General features: G+C 39.6%; 1 protein-coding gene across 4 annotated transcripts in view; it reads right to left on the reverse strand.

Moving 5' to 3' along the window:
- Positions 1-22,555, reverse strand: part of PACSIN2 (protein kinase C and casein kinase substrate in neurons 2) — a 132,782-nt gene that overhangs the window by 109,672 nt on the left and 555 nt on the right. The window lies entirely within an intron of this gene.

Consider the following 22,555-nt stretch of genomic DNA (forward strand, 5'->3'; position numbering starts at 1 on the left):
TCCTTGGTATCTCATGGAATGAAGGTGGAATACATGCCAGGGAATCTGGCCCTTGCCCAGGGTATCCTGTCACTTAGTGTCTGGATGAGACACAAAGAGTGAGTGTGATGCCTAGAAAATGGTATTTAGAGGGTTTTGGGGGGGAAAGAGGCACAAATGATGCAGAATACAAAGGGACATTGATTTTGTCTGTTCCTTAGCAGAAAGCAATGAACCAGCATTTACAGCAACCTTGGCAAAGTAATTGCCTATTTTTCTAATTGCAGGGAGACAGACATCCACAAAAAAAAGAAGTGAAAGATCGCAGAGATGAAAACTCCCAAGGAATGGTGTCAGGTAAAGTACCTAATATATAGATCACAAAAATATAAACACTTATTTGTAACTTATAAAAAATATAAACAATGGTACATAACAAAACAACAGTATAAATCTATAGCTGCCATGATATATCATAAGATCTCCCTGTTGCCAAAAACTGAAAGAGAATTAGCTACAATTCAGCAACTTCTTACCTTAATACCAAAAGGCATGATTTTACCTTACATTCTTGTTCAGCACTAGTTTTAAGTTGTTAAATAAATGCCCCATTCAGTTTGACTAAAAGTTTCAAGTTAACAGTTTTAGACTGCTTAATAGTTAAGTCTATGGGGAAAAAATTATTAGAACTGTTTAACAATTCCTTCAACATGCTGTTTGGAAAACATCTACCTTAATAAAATATACACCTTAACTCACTCTTGCATTTCTTCCAAATGCCAGGCTCAGCTGTACAACTTCTCAGATCAGCTCAGTACCTGCCTTTTCCTTTACATAGCTGTTATGACCTCCACTTTCACAAGCAATATTCTCTTCATTATTTCCTGTTGGCTGTTAAATCCTTGCAGCTCAAGCTAAGGTCATTCCTTCATGCTGCAGTATTCAAACAGATCTTAGGGTTTTGGCTTTCATCTCCACCCCCTCGCCTCCCTCCCCAAGGCTTCTTATGTTTATATGCTGCAGTGATGTGTTGGGGTGCCTTTCTTAAAGCTATAATAAACTTAGAATATTCTCAACTTGCATCTTTCAATTATAACCACCGATTCAGTGAAAATACACAACTGGCCTAACAAAAGTTTAGCAAAAAAAAGAGAAAGTTGAAAAGCAAACTCTATAAAAGTACAGTATCAATGAAGGCAGAACTGTTCTACACATTTTGAACAGACATATCTGTCCTCATTAAGAGGCAGTTGTAACACTTATTTTACAGATTTAACAATGGATTATTTGGTCTCAAGGAATCACTGGGTAGATATACCAGAAATCACTGATTTTTAAAAAGCTGGCTGCTGAAGAACAGATGCAAGCCCAAGCCTGTAGGTCAAAACCAACTTTCAATTTTAAGAAAAACAAATTGGTCCATTCTGAATTGCAGCTAGAGCTTAAACTTAAAAAGTAGCCATTCAAATAAGAGAACTGCAATTTAGGTTTAACTCAGTAGAGACTTATTTCCTCACACTATTAGAGTAGCAGAGTATGTTATCTAGGTATAGGGGGCTTTACTTGAAACAAGAAAATAAGATAAGGAAAGAAAAGCAGCATATATGCACATCAGCTTTAATTAAAAATATATCAGCTTACTCCATCCCTATTTATAAGAGGGCTAGCTAGGCAGAAAAGAATGGGAATGATGTTGGGAAGCATTTAACAACACAGTTGGGAAGTGTACTGCAGACTAATTCAGGGCTATCTCCTTTTTTTCCAAATGCAGTGCTAATCTTTAGCACTTAATTCATGAAGCTACCTCTGCCACTACCTCTCATGATCCAAATCTGTCATTGGACAGGTTATGGATCAGACAGAGAATAAGAAATTTGTCCCTCCTTGCAACAGAGCAAATCAGAGGGATAAGGACTCCATCCGTCCATGTCATGCCTTAGCAGGATTTGGGGGGAAATGAGGGAAGGGAGAAAAAAAAAAAAAAGAAAGAAAGAAAAAAATGACAGTTTCTTGCAAGAGGCAAGGATTTTTTTTTTTTTGGTGCACCAAATCTTTTACTGGACCAACCAAGTAGTTTTTTCTTGTATTTTCTAAAGTTGAGACTACAAATAAATGGCTCCCTGGTAAACAAGCGGATTCTCCCAAAGTTTATACTAATGCAAAAGTGGATTTTAAAACCAGTTTATACTGGTCCCCAGAACAAAATGGGTTGTACCAGCAACGTACTTTTAACCAATGTAACAGGATATAAAGAAGACAACATTTTTCAGACTAAAAATGTTGACACAATTTTTAAAATATATATATTTTTACCTTTAATCAACACATCCTTATTCTTTAGATCAGGGGTTTTCAAAATTTAAAGAAGTGTACCCCCTTCCAGTTAGGAGGTGCTGACAGCATGGCCAGCTGGACTCTAACCACCGTAGTCATATTCATCTACTTGTTATGGTGTTCCAATGTTACTGGAATGAGTGACCTGTCTACACCAGTGGTGCTCACTCTCTTTTTGGCTTGGTGGGACAGATGAGCAGCGCCCAATCTGTCTATGGGTCAGATGTGTCTGCTGGTCTCGATCTGTCTCCTGGGGCAGGCATGGCACTGCCCCATTGGGCTATGTGGAAAGGGGTGGGGGGCAGCCTGGCTCCATGAGAGGAAGGGAATTTGACCCAGATCTGCAGGGAGACGGGAAGAATGAAGGGGGCTTGACATGGCCCCAGCTGAGTCCTACAGTAGGGGAAGAGGCCCCAACCCAGCCCTGTAGTGGGGTGAGGGACATGGCCCAGCTATACAGAGGGAAGGGGACATAGGTTGGCTCTGACCGCCACTGTGCTTATGGTTTGTGCTTAGAGAGCGGCTGTATTAACTGCTACTGCTTCCTCGCTGCCAAATTTCCCACCCCATGGACCAGAGGTTGAACACTCCTAGTCTAGGCAATACAATGGACTATCACTGCAAAGCCCTGTCTGCATAATTACTGCAGGTTGCTCTGCATTAGTCAAAGAAGAAATCAGAAGAAAAAAAATCTTTTTTTTATAACCAGGTTTTACAGCCAAAGTAGCTATGGGTTGAACGCTGTCTCTACTTGATCAATAATGAGCATTTGATGAAAAATGTGTTCTAAGAATATGCAGAAAAAATTTAACTTAAGTGTATCAAGTGCTCATCTAACTAATAACTTACTGCTGCACATAGATCTACTGTAGGTATGTGGTGAAAGGAAGTATAATGGTATACTAATGAGAGAATGGATTACAAAAAGAGCTTAATGAATAAATACAATGCACCATTGATTTGAAAATGAAGTACAAAAGAATGGAAAAAATACAAGGCAAGGATTTTTGTGGGTGATACAAAGAGCTAACCTTTTGTTGTAAGGGAAAAATGATATTCTATTGCCGTTGACAGTATTACATTAATGTAACATTATCATAATACATGCAGAAAGGACAGTCAAGGTTATTTGTGAAATCTTAATCCTGGCACTTTCCAACCATAGCACTTAAAAGAAAAGCATAACCTTCTTGTACATTGTCTTGTACTATATTAAAGATAATGAAACCTAGACATAGCAACCCAGGGAGTTCTGCACCTGGTATTCCAGCTTGTTTCAGAAAGGGTTCACAACAAAGACAGTAAGCAGACATGTGAGAGCATTCCACTGTATAGTCAACTAGATGTGTTGAAACATAAAAAAAGAAAGATTTTACTTGATCCAAGATATTGGATGTCTTTAGTGTTGAAGGCCTGAAATCATCTGACTCAATCATGGAACCCACTGATCTGGTTTAATGGTGGTATTTTTGAAGTTTATTAATAAATTGATATGAAAAGAAATAAACTTAGAATAAATAGCACAATTATTCATTTGATGAATAAAATAACTGCCAATAAAAAGTAATATCAACCACTTTTGGGTTCTGTGCAGTTTTTAAATTTATGTTGGGAAGCCTAAACTTCAGTCTATGGCTCTTTAAATATTCACTGAGACATCCAATAATACTTTCTGGATTATAGAGAGGTAGTCAGCTGTATTAGTCTGAAGTCAGGCAGAAGGCAGGTTACAGACTAACTAAAATCAGAGATTCGTAAGCCCAGAATCACAGAACGTTGGGGTTGGAAGGAGCCTCAGGAGGTCCAACCCCCTACTCAAAGCTCATCCCCAAGTAGATCATCCCAGCCAGAGCTTTGTCTACCCAAGTTCTGAAAACCTCCATGAATGGGTCTTCCACCACCTCTCTGGGTAACCTGGGTAATCACAATTCAGAATCAACTGTTCAGAATTTAAATGCTATGTTGTGCACTGGTCAACTTTTCTTTGAAATCACTTCATCAGATGCTGTCATCGTTAAAGATGAGCTTGGGCTCACAAAAGCTTATCCAACTCTGAATTAGTCTATAAAATGCAAATCTACCCTGCTTTCTCAAATATATATTGTTCATACTCAGATATCTTGCTGACATTCCGAAACAAGTGCAAGGGTTAAAACATCTGTTTTAAACAGACACTTTTTAAAAAGTACACTCAAAAACAAAGGGGGAATATACAGTAAAAGGAATGAGTTTAGATGCTGAAGTAGTAGTATTGGGACCATTTCACATTTCTCCTGTGGCAGCATTTTTCTTCTACTAAAAGAGCTGTCCTCTACAAATCATAATAGCAGAAATATGACTAGTTAAACAGTCACTCATAGCATCTGCCAATTACAAAGGTTCATAGACTAACTTTTTTAGAGAGAGGTATAAGGTGCCACCCTGCCCTGCCTTTTGCCTAGCTTCAAACCAATACAGTTAGTTAGCTACCTCTTTCTAAACAGCAGTTGTTAATGAGTCTGGATTTATTACCCACGTATCTGCATAGCTGGCTAGAAAACACAATGAAAATTCTTCCAGAGGTTACATGTTCTACAGCAGCTATGCCCTCACCACACTATTTGAGAAGTTTGTGCCTGTTATTACAATAAAGCGCACTGCATTTTTAAAACAGTTCTAAAGGCACAAAAAATGCATGCCTTGTAAAATCTATTTTTAAAAATATTTTAATTTCTGAAAGATAAAACAGTAGCCACGCCACTGCTGCATTACTTTTTGTCATTACTCTGCTTGGCCAAGGAACAGAAGTGGTAAGCTATGAAACCTTAAAACTAACTATGACTCAGGGGAAAGTCCTCCATATTGCAACAGAAAAATCCCCTCTCTCTCTCAATATCCTATACAATATTTTATGTTAAATTGATTCTGAATCAATGTTGGCACTAAAGTTGGCAAAAGAGAAATAGTTTCACAATCCTATGAAAGCCCAGTGGAATCTGAAATAAGACATTTCTATTGCTAATCTTGCAATGGAAATGACAAGACCAAAGACTTCTCTTCAGAGACAGCAGTTGTTGATTTGTTCTCCTGTTCAAGTTCAAAAGTCAATTCAAGTTTAGTATTTAGGCAGTACAATATATTTCTTTATCATTGGTACTTATTTAGTTTTGTATGTAAGCATTTTAATAACTTCATGTTTTAACAAGAAGGACTTGATCCTAAGTTTTCTGCATGCAGAGCATATGTATAGTCTCTACATACACAGTATGGCTTGAGATTTCATGATAAAACATTCTACTATCATGAGTTAAACTGCTAATGCACAGAGAGGATTCACCCTGTTTACTCAAATTCAGGACAGGATCCCCCCCTTTCCCCCACAATCAACATGGGTGGGGGGAAAGCACAATAAAGAACTGGACTGACAGAACTAAAGATTTTAACTCCACAAATTCCTAAAGAAAGGATATTAACTCAAAATTGTTCTGACTGCACATTCTGCAAAGAAGGAACAAAAGCTCTAACGGTAAGGAGTTCAGCTATTAAAAGGATGCAATTTCATGCCAATTAGTCTTCTATTCAAGATACAGTCACATTAAATTCATATAAAAAAGAGACTTTAAATGTTTGCACATTAGAATTTAATAAAAGAGTTATAACAAACTATTCTACCAAGATGCAGATTCCAGGTATTGGCAATATTTTACTTGCTTCACAACTGGTAAGTGTTCTCTTTCCACTGAACTGACAGATGTCCCTGAGTGGAGGCATTTCCCACAGTAAAGTAGTAGCAGGAACGAAGAGGATAAGTTTGTATATTAAAGAAAATTTGGATAGAAAAGGCATATGAGCTAGTCATGGGGGTGGGGGGAAGGACACCTCTCTCAGGTTCTTAAGGGAAAGCCAGATGCATTTGGGAGAAAACCATGAGATGCCTATACACAAGTGTGACGGCTGTTACGACATGCTGGACTTCCAAGACTTGATTGATCGAGTCTGTTGGAGTGTGGCAATTACTGCGCTCCAGCAGCCTTCTGAGTCTTGTGCATCAGTGTCCCCACACTTAAAAATGGCGGCAGAGGTGCTTGAACTAAAGCTTGTCAAATGAGCCATTTTTAAGCGTAGGGACACTGATGCATGAGACAGGGCAGAGCTTTAGAGTGGCTCCAAGAGCCACTCTAATTAATTAAAGCACGGCCCACCCTGCCCCCCCAAGTACATGTAAAAGTGCCCTTGATGGTCTCCTTGCTAAACAGAATGAAGTGGACTGTTAATCAGGTAGTCTTAGCCAACCTGATCTATGACCCTATGCTACATTTCTCTTTCTGAACACCAATATCTCATGGAATATCAATGATTCATTAAGAACCGCCTCTTGATCCAGGAACTAAACCAAGATAAAATTGATGAAAGTGTTCATGAAAACTAAGTTAAATATTGGGTTTCAAGCTCTTTTAACACTTCAGGTGTCTAGCAGGGAGGAAGTGAATATTATTTGCCTTAAAGAATTAAAAAAACTGCTCAGACAAGGTTCTTTTCATGAATCTGATATCTTTTATTAGACAAACTTAAATAGTTGGAAAACAATTATTAAGCAAGCTTTTGGGTTCAAAAACCCTTCGTCAGCCTAAGGAAGTTTCAGCAGTTGGTGTGTGCTCTTCCTGGATGGAATGAAAAGTAAAGAAGCCAGAGGCTGGGCTGGTATGCATACAAGACAGGTAGTCAGTGAAAATGTAGACTGAGGAGTCAATGGGTGAAAGACAGGCGGGGGGAGGGGGAGAAGAGAGAGAAGGGGGATGTAAAGTGAAGAGATACCAAGAGAGTCAGATGTCAGGCAGGTTATAATGCGTCATAAATCTGATGTCTATATTTAGTCCATGATTTTTAGTATCCAGGAGGTTGATGAAGTGGAGTTCATACGCTCGTCTCTGGGAAGTGTTTTGTAAGCTTCCTTTGAGGATTAGGACTGAGAGGTTGGAGAGAGAGTGGTTTTCTTGTGAGAAATGTGCCCCCACAGGTAACTGGGTATTCCTGCCTTTGAAAACTGCTTATGAACTTTGAATAAGTATTGATGATGCTGTCTTATGGAATTTCTCTAGTTTTGAAGAGGTGAGAAACAAGCCATTTTTAATCAGCACTTCCAGACTGGCAGTACATAAAAGATACTAACATTATTATTGACTGACCATGAACAAGCCAACCAACAAACATCCCATTCACATTTCTTTGAAAACCCCTTAGAAGCACCACTCCTATAACTGCAGGAGAAACTTGGGAAAGACATTACAATAGCCAAGAGTGACCCTGTAGGCTTGTTTGACTTACCATTTGGCAGGCACAGGAGAGAACATTCACATCGACATCTACTGTACTGAGAATATGGCAAATATTCTGGAAATCCAAGTAATTTCTGAATCAACATGACTGAACTCTGCTTGCACCAATTCTGGATCTGGCGAACATGCCAGATTTATGATCCGTCTCTCCTGACGCATTCAAAATACATTTATGGAGGAAACTGCTCAAAAGAATTTCTGCTTCAATCAGTCGAGTCACAGACCATCTTTTCACATTACTTTTTCTAGGAGCTGTACTTTCTTCTAAAATGTCGTCCAGCAAAACAAGGTACTCTAAAATTTAGTAAGATATCTTTATACAGATGAACTATTCAATGGGTCAAATGTTTTAATAAAGCTTTAGCAACATGCAAGCCTTTAAAGGTTAATCAAGAAACTTAATAGAACATTCATTATTAAGGTGTATAAAATAAATGCAGTGTATCCCAGCCAAAAGTATAAATAGCTTTTTAATGGCTTTAGTGCCACTTTGGCACACAGTGAAGCCTTTGACTGTTTTCACCTGGAAAAGAGATATAGAAAAATCCAGTAAAATTATCAAGGCACAAATAATAATGCCCCTCTTCTCCTGAGTTAGGAACCTGAAAGTGTTTTAAGAAACTTAAACATGTTAAGTTTAGTCACATTTTCCTCATATAAGCAAGAGTAGGCAGAGGTAGTACATGAGTATACTTAACACTGATAGAAACAAAGAGGCCTGAGGACTTGAGTCTCTAAAAGAAATGTATTTAATTATTTAAAAATTCATGTTTCAGTATACAATCGCTGCTTTTTCAATCCCAATGAAAAAAGAGTAAAGCTGGTGATTCCTTAAAGAAATCTAGATTATTGTATTATATGTTGTGTTTTTTCTCAAAACTAGATATCAGCTATACTTGCTTAATTTCTAATTCAATCCTAAAACAAATCTAGTGTTAATAGTACCATGATATTGAAACGAGTAAGCCAAACAAAATAACTGTTATCTACCTTACAGCAATTGTAATTCTTAGAGATATGGTATCCACACATATTCTGCTTCTGGTGCTCTTGCAATTCACATGTGAGACTGGATTCTTTCTAACAACAAGCATTGTTGGGACCACATCCAAGTCCTGGCCATGACCCTGTTTCTGGCTGCTGAGCCTGCAAGGAGTAGGATAGCCAGATCCTCCAATTAGCTCCTTAGCCAAAAATACTTCCACAGAAATATCAAGAAGTCCATGTGCCCAAGTATCTCCATATGCCCCAAGTATCTCCAAGAACCATCATAACTGACATGTGTCCATTCTTTTAAAAAAGGGATGCTCAACCCCTAGCCCACAGGCCAGATGCAGCCCACAGAGCCACGTCATCTGACCTGCAGAACACACCAAAAGTCTGAAAATTTGGCAGCAGGAGAGCTGTTAATTGCTGCTCCCCTGCTGCCAAATTTCCAAACCTGTGGGGAACCCTGGGGGCTGAACCCTGGGGGCATGGCTCTGCTTGCCAGGCCTGGGCAGCATAAGTGAGATCCAAGCAATGAGGTGGGATCTGGCCTGCAGACTATCCCAGGCCACTCTTCTGACCCGCAAAGCCAAAAGGTTGAGCATCACTGTTTTAAAAGGACTGCTCACACAGATTCCACTTCTGACAATCAGCAGGCAGTTGAACATTTATAGGGAGTAACCTACTTAATTTGTGTACGTTATTAAGTGTGAAATCTGGGATTGTCTGCGAAATCAACAACAAACGAAACTTAATAAAAATAAAATGCTGAGTCCCCAGTGGGAGCCAGTGGTCCTCACTGCCAGAAGAAGGTGCCAGCTGGCAGGGCAGAAGGAAGCCTGGCAGACAAGATGGCAGCTGCCCCTTTGTCCTTCTGCTGGGGCCTCTCTGCCAATCAATATGAAGGGGTGGGACGGCACAGAGGGCAGCCACCAATCAAGATGGTGGCTCCCTCCCTCCCCCTCGGGCCTCTCTGCCAATCAATGCCGAGAGGTAAGGACATCATGAAGTGCTGGCAGAAATCAGCTCTGTGCACCGTGAACAAGCCACAAAAAAACCTTTTGTCTCATCATGATTTAGGTAGGTCCCTATTTATAGGGCATGTACAGAAGTTGCAGGATAATCCTCCTCAAAACAGTGTTTGACCTGGATGCTTAGTCATAGAAATACATGGGTGGCTAGAGACCCATATTACTGACCTGCATTTTTCCAATATGGAATCACTACCCAGGCAAATTAGAGTAAAGCTGCTTGAAGCACCATTTGTCCAAGGGAACCTCTTGATTTAATCACTGACATAATGAGTATTAACACAGACCAGGACCTGCTTAGACAGACTTTGAAATTCTATGTAATATCCCTCAGCCCTCTTAAATAACATGAAAGGTTTAGATCAGGGGTAGGCAACCCCTGGCATGTGTACCAGACGATGGCACACAAATGCATTTTGCTTGGCGCACACACCACGGCATGGACAGCAGGGGACCTGCAAAGGCCCAATCTTTGTTGTGGCAGTGCAGCCCCGGCCCCTTTCCTGCCATCCACCTTGAGGCATGCATGCACCCACCACTGGCAACAAAAGCTGGTCTGGGGCTTCACAGACCCCTGTACAGCTGTCTGCACCCAGGCCCCCCATCATCTGCCCCTGGCATGCCAACATCTTACAAATCACGGTTACAGGTCTTTTTGACACTGCTCAAAAACTTGCCAACCCCTGGTTTAGACTATACCTAAATGGCTTGGTTCTAACTAAATAAAAAACAAAAGCTCTCAACATCCAGCAACTAGAGTTTCAATTTATCCAGAGTACAATGCAATTAAAGTGCAAGTTGTGCCTGACCAACCTGATTTCCTTCTATGACCAAAGGTGACAGGCTCTGTGGTTGATGGGGGGTCAAGGGACATTTGCATGTGAAAAGAATGGTGGATATGATTTATCATAAGCAGTGGTAAAGAGAATAGGCAAAAATATAGGACTGAACCCATCAGTCCAATGAAAACTAAGCTATGATCCTAAGAAGAAAGGATCTAAGAAAACATGACAGAGAAAACATGAATGAATATCTTTAAAAATATCAGAACTTCTTAATGCAAGGTGACCACATAGCCCTGAACTGCAACATGGCTATCAGAGATTGGTGCCCAGCCCACTGTTCTGAAACTGAATTACATTTCCAGGGCTTTTAGGGAAAGCAGGTAGTCCAGTATCTTAGATAATGTTGTTAGTGATCAAGATTTGTTTTTGAACTGCCACGATAGAAAATCTCTACCATCTGACCTTAGATGTCTGTCTGGTTTAAGGTTTCCCCTTCTGTTACAAGATATCTTGAACTGTGGCAGATAGTTTCTCTCCATGTCTCGTTATTCAGGCAGCATCCACACCTTTGGGTGCAACGTCATCAGATCCAGGTACTGTGGTTCTACAAGATTAGTTCAGGCAACAGGCAAAGCGACTGGTCTCCTAAACCACTGATCTGTTCATAAGAACGTTAGTGTTCTTGGACACAATGATGCAAGTGATGTCTTGCATAGTACCCTATGTATCATAGATATAAAAGAGAATGGATATGCCAGATCTGAAACCCTCAGAGTGAGGGGAAGCAAGAGCTTGTGAGCTGCTCTGGAGAATCACCTTCTGGTATCTGTCACCTGAAGTGTGTTGCAGGGCCTACTCATGTGAACCTTATTAGCAAAAGCTGTGGAAAATTGAAGCTGAAATAACTCATTACTATCAGATAAACCTCTGATGAGTCTGTCCACTAGATTATTACTGATGCTGGGAGAGTTAAGGCCCATCAGTGGGACAATAAAAGACAGTCCCACAATCAGATGAATTCCTGAGAGGACTCAACTCCATCTGGTCTGCTGATGTAACGCACTGCTGCCATATTGTCCATAAGCATTTGTTAGCCCTAAAAGAGCTGTGCATGCCAACCAAATTGTTCTGACTTTCAGCAAAATGCCCCAAGGGGATCTTTTACTTTGAATTCTCAACTAGTTGAGAATTCAATCTCTCTCAGTACTGAGCTGCATCTCTACCACACGTTTGGATTGAACCTGTTTCCCGCCTTAGTGTGGTCAGGAGTCTGAGGGATACAAAGTCCTCAAACAATCCATGCTAGAGGAATCATTTCAAAATTACAATTTAATACAACAAATTACCTCTCATTAACTAATCTGAAGTCAGTCAAGTAATCTTTTTTCTACATAAGGAGCTCCCAGTATATTACCATGGCCATTAGGTATAAAATGGATCTTTGGCTATATAAACAAAAAGGACACTGGGTACGTATGGGGAGATTAAATTACTTCAGTATGTAACACTGGTACAACTCTTGTTGGCAACTGTCTGTTTCTGGTATACGTGGTTCAAAAAGGATGTTGAAAATTCAGACAGAAATTAGAGGAAGAACCATGAAAATTATTGCACTAGCAATTCTCAACAAGGGTACCACAAGATCCTCTTATAGCTGAATATCAAAACTGTTATCCATGCAAACCCCAACACATGATAAACCCAGTGATTTCAAATAGGAAACCAGAGTGTCAAAAACATACTGACCTGTTTCTGAGTTCTTTATAACAGACTAATTGCTCAATTAGTTTTCCATAGTCAAAAAATGAGTGAAAGGTAAAACCTGCCATTTTCCAAGGGAGGCCTTAAGTTTAATGAGGTGGAGAACCACTGAAAACAAGTCCTATACTGAAAGACCTCTGGAGTTCTGTTCATCTTATCAACAAGAAAATCATCAAGGGTGACTGGATAAGTCTTAGTGACAATGCAGGCAACAAAAATGTTGTTAATGACTTTTCTGTCTAGTAAACAAAAATATTCTAAGAACCAACATCTAAAGGCTAAAGCTAGAGAAATCAGTCTAATAAAAGTGTGGATTTTCTTATTTTAGACCCAACTATAACCTATGGGCCAGACCCAGCCCATGGAGCCACATCATTTGGTCCATGATTCTCCACATAGGTCTGGAAATTTGATGGTGGGAGAGTGTGGCAGCACTAACTGCCACAGCTCTGGCTGCCACCTTTCCCCAACAGACAAATTTCCAGACCCGGGGGAGCCCCACAGGGAAGATGACATGACACAGAGCGTAGGGCCACACCTGACACTGCACTGAGTTCCACACCCAACTCTGTATGCCATCCCAGCACTGGACCACTCTCACAAACAGACCCCTCACAGGGTATCCAGCCCAGAGAATGGTTCCAAACCACTTATCTGGCTCCCTGGCTAGATGGGCTGTGCATCAGTTTTAGGTAGTGCATGCAATTCATCATTACAACAACTTTCCTCAGGAATTTCTCATGTCACTGGAAATTTTTAAAAGCAAAAATGTATCTTTTCCAATAGATAGCTCTAGTTCTAGTAATAATTTAAATCAGGGACGTCCTACAGTCTTTTATTGGCAGCGTAGAGGATCATAAGGGTACCTTCCAATTACTATCTCCACACAGAATAAATGCCAAAAGAATAGTTTTTTGGCTGTAAGTTGTAAAATTAGATTCCTCAAACTGATGCTTTTAAATTTATATAGTGACAAAGACTAAGTCATGTGCTGACGTCTGCAAAATCTATCAATGCATGATCTACAATTTTATAAAAAGGAGATATTAGGCAACAGCTATATCCTTGAGGATATTTCATGTTATGTTGGAAACAACAACATAAACAAGAAACAGGAAAATCCTTTGAAAGTGTCCAATGCACGATTAGCCTATGCAATCATCGGCTACTACACTTCTAGTAATCATATGACAAAAGGAGAGAGGATTTCCTGGGTTAATTCTGTTATAAAGAAAAGGGAAAACCTCATTCAATCACAGTCGGGTTGACAGAAAACCAACCAACTCCAAGATTTTATTTCAATTTTTGTTTTTGGTGGTTCTGAAAGGGTGGGTTGCCAAGAGAATTCTTTAGAATCTTGGACTTTGCAACTTAACCCACAACAGTGATTACAGTATTGCTCGGCTAGAGAAAGGCATCTCTATCCATCTTCAGTAGTAGTTCCATCCTCTGGGACATTCCCAAATGAAAGCTATGATAGGTTCTACTGTCCTTAGGAATTCCATTTCTCCAGTAGTAACATACTAATATTTCTCTGGTAGTAACATACTCCCAGAATACAATCTTTTTAGGTTTGGCAAAAGCGAGTATTTTTAGATTGAACTGCTCTACAAAACATATCCACATAATATACCTACTGCTGTTAACAGTTTGAAAACTGTTTTTTGTTTTTCTTTTCCCCTTGAGTTATAAATTTTAAATTCAGATCCTAGGTCAAATTAATTTCTAGTTGACAAGACAGATGCCACATCTTCAGCAAGAGATGTCCATACTTATACAAATGATAAAAACACACCTCTTTAATATACTGCTACATGGGAAGGTGTTTATAATTGTCATCAATAAGTTCTTTGATCCGTACACAAATACAGACCAGGTTAAAAATGATGAATTTGAAAGAAGCAGTTAAGCCAAATGTTATGCAGGAAACCAGAGAAGACACTGCCAAGTTGTACATCCACAGGACATGGCATGATCAGAGCTAAACTGAACTGGCTGAGGGGATTCCCTAATTGCACATGCAGTGTCTATGGGGAAGTGGTAGAGAGAGAGAACAGGAACAGCAGTTATAAATACCCTAAGAGGGAACAGAATAACCATGCTCCTCAGAGCGCAGAAATAGCTGGAGGGGGCTATATGGAAATGTTAAGCAAGAAACATCCATTTCTGTGTATTGAAGGAAACCTAATTTTTGTTTATAAACAATTAGTACACATGTCTTGCAAAAATATACTCAACTCCTAATGGAAATAAGTCGGGAGGTTCCAAATACAACTGCTTGGTCCAAAGGGGCCAAAATGTCTTCAACTGTTGGCAATGGAGGTTGTGCTACCTTTACTCATTTGTAAGGGTACCCAGGCCTGAATGCTAAAAAGTTCGAACTGTTTTCAAAGTTTTTCCTAATAGCAAAAAAAGTATGCAAATTAGATTTCTGTAAAGCAAAAGGAATCTAAACTCAGTTATTCACCTTGTGTAATGAAGGAGAATTCTATCCAATTCACCTTAGAAAGCTGAAGTTTGAAGTTTACTTTAGAAATTACTTAAGATATTTCAGTTGCCATTCCAGGGTTACCTCATGTTAAATAAAATGTTATATAATTTAGGATAGGATTGGTTCATTTAACACAACAAAAAAAACAAAGAACCTTTTAAAATTTGTTTAAGCCACCCAAATCTTCTTTTTATGTCATAATACTTCAACAGACAGCCACTATCAAAGATGGTCCAAGGATTGAGAAAGGTAGAATGCTGGTACAGTTTGTTTTATGTAGATTATTCCTATTAACAGTGATCTTAAGCCACAGAAATTATAACAACTTTTCCTATACCTTTTTAAATGGATTTCCAACTCCTACATGAAAGTACACTCCTACCATGGAACTTAGAAAGCAGATGCTGTAACATCAGTTACTAATTAATGTTGTCAATCCTTTGGGATCTTAGCAAATACATATTTGTAGTTGGCAATGATGCAGCAGATTGCTATGCAAGATTGCTACATTTAACTTAATACCTCAAAAAAAAGATAATTAAATTCTTGTGTCAGGTTTGTATCACTTCTGTAAAAAGGTATGATAATACAGAACACAATAACAACTAATTTTCTAGAAATGATTACTGTAACACATTCATCTAATTTCAAGATTAGGAGATACCTTATTACTTTGCAATTAGAAGAAAAAACAGTTTGCAGGTGCATAGATTGCAGCAGCTGTCAAAGGATTTTTAGAATTTGTTTTCCACGGGGGAACTTACAACATCACTCATTACTTACAAACTCTGCATGTACTCCAAGGAAATAGGTACAACTGTTCCAAAAAGCGTGCTTGAAGAAAAAATTGTTACTACACAGATATGCTAAGTGAAAAAAGGGATTTTAAAACAGCTTTTCATCTTGCTCTATTCTTCTCTAGTCCTAAAATAATAAATGTTAGATTATAATGCTATCCTTTCCCCTTTACTGTTGGGTAGGGAAAAAAAAGGGCCTCATTAGGATTTTTTGGCTTTAAAGGCTTTGAATTTTCTATCCCCCTGTAATTGTCCCAAAGGGTTATTATTCTGCACTAGGGTGAAACTAAAACTACAAAATACAGATTACAAACAAGTCAAAATATTTATACCATGATCATAAATGAGGTACAAGTGTCAGAACTATTTTTTAAACATTTCCATGATTTAAGCAGCTGAACCAACTGTATCACTCAAAATCAGGGAGGTGTTTCACATTTTTCTCAGACCTAGCTACTGTACAGTATTATTCATACTTAGTCCTAAACCTATTTACCAATTAGGCTGGGTACTTGCTTAAATACTGACACATCCTAGCCACTCAAATTCATACTATTCCAACATGCAACAGCTGACAGCAGCTCAAACAAAGACCTTTAAATTCCTCTAAGCCAGTGGTTCTCAACCTTTTTAGAGATTCAAGTTTTCACTCTTTTTTGCCTTCAGAAAAAGAATACAGCAGTTTTTTCCATTACAACATTAGTTCCATTAGAACTCAGAATAGCCACAAATATGGACCTCTATTTGACATCTCTGGGTCTATTTTGTGAATCATGCTCGTAAATTGAACAGTGCTAATGCTGTGTGGCACCTCATAGCACACTTGAAAGGATCTCAAGACACTCCAGAGGGTTGTGGTACCCTGCTGAGAATCACTGCTCTAAGCTCACACTAAGAAAGGTTCTGAGCTGACAGATCAAAGAAATGCTGCAATACCAAGCCTTATTTGAACAAGAATGGTACTCTGGGGGATATCACATGAAGTAACAATGAGATGCAAATAACAATAACATTTGCATAAATAAAAATATAGATCCCAAATTAACTGGTTTAGTTTTGTTTTGTTAAGGGTGCATATCAGTCTGTTCACCTTCCCAATATCAGTTTTAGTCAGGATTTTCTCTCCAGTCCTAATGGCCTAAATATCTAAGCAACTTGAACACTACTACAAAACATACCATGTCACCCAACCGCAGATTCAGCATTCACATAATTGTGTATCTTAGTACACAGTTACATCACTATAGTTACTTCCTGTTTTTATTACCTTCTGTGCGCCTAGAACAAATTCCTAATGTCTTTAAATCAAGTTCCAGCTTACAACTGTCATCGTTTCAGTTCAAGTTTATTAAATAAGCCAAAGCAGTAACTGTTACTTGTAACACTTCTTGAGCTAAACTTAACTTCTGTGTAACAGGAAAGATGAGCTCATTTCTCTTACTGCATCTGCAATTCTAAAGTTGTGAAATACTCTTCAGTTCATCTACTCTAAAACTGTCCTTTACGTACATGCAGTTTATGCAGTCAGAATCATATCTTTTTGACAAATCTCAAAAAAATAAGCTAAATGAATTACATTTCCCCAGAATCTTCAGTATCCTTCAGATTGTCATAACACATTAGGTTTATAACTTTATTTACAGAAAAAGTTTGGTTTTAAGCATGTTCTCCATTATAAGGACTGATAGCTTGAAGGGATAAAACAGCTTAGTTATATTAAAGAAAGATTCGACTGCTCACCAAAACCAGAACACTAACCTTTAGCTGCCCTCCTTCTACATTAACAAAGACAGTGTTTTGTACAGCATTTTCATTCTGTAAAATTAAGTATGAAGGCCTCTGTTTCAGAAACCAACTGGTTTCCCCAATCTCAAACACTTGGTTATCAAAAAATGCTTCTTTCTGTAAAAGGAGAGTCACCAACACAGAACAAAAGCTGAGAACCACCGATGACTCTGAAACTTATGCTAAGCTTGGGCCTACTCACGAAAGTTAAAATACAGAATAATAATACTAACTGCATATTGCAAGAGGATGTGAATTCATGGCTAGGCCATCTAAGAAGGAATAATAAAGTATCTCTTCCATCTTATCTTGCTATATTCAGAACAATTTCAAGCAGACTCTTAGTTGTCTAGCGTGTAACCATATGAAATGTCTATCTTTGATTAATTAGTATGGTAAATATTTCTTTTGCGACTAACTCATGTTTATGTGCAGGAAAAGACATTCTCCGTATGTAATAGATGCCTCCTCCTGATTTAGTATGTTTTTCCTGGCTGTTAATCAGTTTCTTAATATGTTTCAAACCTCTTGTTACCAAAGAAGGTAACTCATTCAAAAAAAAAAAAATTCTGATAACCAGCAGGTTTTTCCTGTCAATTACTGCTTGGGACACTCTCTTCATTTACACACCTAAAAGAATGCTTTGAAGATGCTAAACTAAGGGTATAAAAAAAGCAGTAAAACAGCAAACAGCGCACGCGCTTCAAGAGTGAGAAGTCTTTCTGACACCAGTTGCTGATGCGCCCGACTTACTCAAGAAGTTGAAGAGAAACAAACCACCTCTTCGTCGCCTGTTTGGTGAGAAATCATCACCTTATAGCTAATTACTGGACTTTGATTTGGTTTGGGCTCACTTGACTTGATTTTAAATACCTGTAGTAAATAAAGCCTTTCTGTCACTAATCCCACGAGGTGTTGTGTCAATCCCTGAGCTAGTCCGGAATCCTAGGTTTTTATTGCTAACACCACTGATATAAAGGAAAACACATTTATCTCCAAAAAGGAATTCAGGTATTCTGTGAAGAATTTACTTAAAGACATTCTCAGGCCTTTTTTTTTTTTGTTTTTGGGTGGAGGGGGGAGGGAAACGACAGTCAGAAAAACCACTGCATACATTCTTACATCCCATTTAATAGAAACACAGGTTTGATAAGGACCTCAAGAGATGATTTGACCTAACTTCCCGCACTGACAAAGATCAAGTATGCCCAAGCCACCACAACAGAGCTGTACCTAAATGTGTTCTTACAGATCTTCAAGACTCAGTGGTTCTGTAACCTCCTCAAGAGAGCCTGCTTCAATGTTTCTCCAACCCAGCTGTTAGAAAGCCTTTACTAATAGGAAACCTGAACCTTCTCTACAGCAAACTAAACTGGTTTCTTCTGTTTCTTCCCCCCAGTAACCAGGGAGAACAGCTGACCACCAGCCACTTTATAACAAACTTTTATGTATGGCAAGACTTGTATCACACCACTGCCCTCCCAAAAAAAGGCTCAGGGCCAAAATGAATAAAATATTAAATAGGGTAATACTAAATAAATAACTAAATAAAAAGCTAAACTAACTATCCAAACAATACCCAGCATTTAAAAATTTCACTCAGTCACTCCTGCTCCCCTCCCTCTCCCTTGCTTTCTACCATTTTTTCACTTCCTCCATTAAAGACACATATTTGCTTCCCATACTTCCCCTCCCACTCCTCACATATGACCCTCCCAAGCCCATACCACCCTGCCACGACTGTCCCCAAGATCCACTCACCCTCTCCCTCCCCAACCCCCATGAACACATTATTAAATTTAAAAGAATTATAAAAAGATACACCAGAAATCCCAAAGGGCACCCAAACCTCTTAGCTTTGATGTTCTTCCCTAGATTCTCTCCAGTTTGCCTGCATCTTTCTTAAAAAATAATGATCAAAACTGGACATGGTATTCCAGTTAAAGCCTCACCAACACCACCAGAGTAGATCAATTATGTCTTAAAAATAATGCTCTTATTAAAATATCCCAGAATGAGATTTGCCTTTCTTCAATTCCATCACATTTAGTGAACCACAATTAGCTTGTGAGATGCTCCAACCTTCGGATCCTTTTCTACAGCACTACTGCTTAGACAATTGCTTCCCATTTTCTAGTTGCGCAGTTGGCTTCTCTTTCCAAAGTACAGTAGTAGTTTGTACTTGTTCCTTCAGAATTTTATCTTACTGATTTCAGACTCTTTCATCTAGATCACTTTGACTTCTGATCCAGTCCTCCACCATGCTTTCGCAATTTCGTCCTCCCTCACAACTTGGTGTCATGCTTATATTTAAATTTATAAAGCACACTCTCAATGCCATCACTTAAATAACAAAATAAAATACTGAAGAGAACTGAGCCCAGGTCAGACCACTAAGAGACCCACCTGAGATGCCTTTCCTGTTGGACAGGGAACCACAGGCCACCTGCAGGTTGACTCCAGCAAACAGGGACCAGGTACCTTTGTTTTAATGTCAGCAAGGAGATGAGCATGGGAGCTGTGGCAGAGCCATGCTGCTTCCAACTGTGCCCGCACCACTGCCCCTTCTCCCTGCCATCCCCCCACCTCCCCTGGCTGTAGTTTTCAGCCCATGGAGAGTTGTATTTGGCTCTTCTAGCTTCAAGTTGTGCCCACCCTGTAGCTGGGAAGCAGGGGTGGGGGGGAGGGAGGGAGAAAGGGGAAGTAAAGGGGGGATGAGGAAGCAGAGGTAGCATGAACACCATTTCTTGCTCCCCAACCCTGGTGCAGCCCTCTACCAGCTGGAAGTTGAACCAGCATGCAGCAAAGGAAAGGAATGGGAAGAAGTAGCTGCAACACAGGCACAGGCAGAACCCTCCAGCTCCATGTTGCCAGCCTCTGCCATAGATGATGCCCAGCAGGGTGGATAAAAATCAATGATTTAAAAAAAAAAAAACAACAAAAAAAGATTTTTGTAAACTTAAATCATATTTTTATATTTTATTAAGATTTGTTAAATAAAATAAACTTATAAAGAGAGTTTTAATTTAAGATATGTCAAAGCTCAAATATATTATTGTGGAATAGGGATTATAACTTCTAATTATATACTAGTTGAGACAATATATTTATGTAAACTTTTTAGAAAAGTGTTATAAATAGGTCAAAACAGGCCATGGACTATATTAGGGGCCCGATCTTATGGGGTTCCCAGAGATTCCTCTATAGATTAGTAAAAAATAAAGGAAACCACTCCGCTCAGTGCTCAGTACAGAAGATCCCCTTAGCATCTCTGTCATGCTCACTTTCAGTTCTCAAACTACGAATTTGTCTCCACAGATCATAGGAAAACAAGGTTCTTTGGGTAGATGTAGTACCTTTTATTAGGCCAACTAAATAATTGAAAAAATTGTTCTTTTCAGGCATTAACACCCTTCTTCAGGCATAGGAAGAGTTTGTTGTCTCCAGAGATAACATCCTTGTTAACAGCAGTACAGTAAGATCTAGCATCCCTGGGGTACGGGGATTGCTGGTTATATAAAAACTCCGGTTATCAGAAATAACCCAGCAGGGTTTTCAGATAATGCAGAGCTGGAGGGGCGGGGGTGAGGGACACGATGTCAACACATGCAGTGCCAGTGGCCGCATACAGTGACGACAGCTGCAGGGTGCAGCATGGATTGGTGGGGCAGCATGGATTGGTGGGGCAGCATACATGGAGAAGTGACAGCACAAGCTGCTGTGTTTGAGCTTGCCCCGCCCTCCCAGTTGGTGGAGCAGGGGGTGGCGGTAGCCACACATGGCAACCACTGCCGCTGTTCCATGTGCAACCTTTCCCCCACCCCCTACTCGCATCCAGCTGGCTGGCCAGAAGTTCTAGTTAGTAAAGTATTCTGGTTATTTAAATGCCAGATAGTGGAGATTACTGTATACGGAGATGAGAGAGAACCAACTTAATTACCCACCCACCAGCCTTGTTGTCTCTCTGAAAGTTTGTGTACATTCAGTCAAGCCCTTACCTTTCTCTAAAAGTGCAAAGCTTCAAGAAATTAAATGAATAAAGGATATTAAACAACAAGAACACACTTTCTGCAGAAAACAATGATTAAATTGAGGCTTCCTGACCACTGATTTAAACCCTGATACCCAGTTCCATAACTTTCCCATTTTATACCCACTCACACCTATACAGACATTTTCATACAAGTGATCTGAGGAACTGTGGCCACATGATACAGTTTCAAAAGTGTTACTGAAGTTATATCCCTATGAGGCTGGTTATTCTGCCAAAGGAAGAAATCAGATAGGTTTGTCAAAAAGAGATCATGGTGACCCAGTGTTCCTCATTCTTATCACCTTATTGTATTTTAGGTATTTGCAAACCAATTATTCCAACAATTGTTCTAAAACTTATTTTAAAAGGTTGAAAACCCCTGAAATAGCTTATTAAGGTCGGATCTGGTCCTGCTTTGAGCAGTGGGTTGGACTAGATTTGGCCTCCTGAGGTCCCTTCCAGCCACTACATATTACCATCTCATCTGATCCAAGCACGAGTGTCAGAGCATATGTTTTTGCCTCTGAGAATATGCATGCGCATGTGTAAGCAAATGTGTGTCCAGTGTGTGCGTGTCCATCCAATAGTAGTGCATGCCTCAGAGAATAATCAGACTGTGGCCAGACTGAATGAAGTCCAATTCTAAGGGTACACTGAAATACTGGTTAGAGGTTTAAATCCAAGTATCAAACTTAAATATTTCAAAGTCATAATTCAGACTCTGCCTGTTGAACAGACAAAACACCAGACAGCTTTATGACTTCAAACTGTATGAGGCTTCATTTTACAGCTATGCGTGAAAGAAGACTAAGTGCTTGCACACAACTCTTCCTAGACTACACTGTGGAAAAGAGGGAGTTGGCTATGCTAGTCCCAAGCCAGGCAGAAGACAGGGTAGCTGTCACAGACTAATAAACTGAGATCCAAACAGAATCAAAGAATCATAGGAAACAAGGGCTGGAAGGGACCTCAGGAGGCCAAATCTAACCCAACCCACTGCTCAAAGCAGGAGCAGATCCAACAAGATCATCCCAGCTGGGCTTTGTCTGGCCTGGGCTTAAAAACCTCCTAGGATGGATATCCGACCACCTCTCTGAGCCTTCAGGAAACTAGTGGAATGAGGCCCAGAGGGACCATGGGCCTGCACAGCTCAGGCTCTCACGTGGGACCTTCAGCAGCAGCAACTCTGTCTCAACAAAGCAGAAGCAGCCACGCACTACCCCTGCCCCAGAGAGAGAGAGAGAGAGAGAGAGAGAG

Source organism: Gavialis gangeticus, unplaced genomic scaffold (assembly GCF_001723915.1).
Source record: "Gavialis gangeticus isolate Ggan-Ray unplaced genomic scaffold, GavGan_comp1, whole genome shotgun sequence".
Classification (NCBI taxonomy): Eukaryota; Metazoa; Chordata; order Crocodylia; family Gavialidae; genus Gavialis; species Gavialis gangeticus.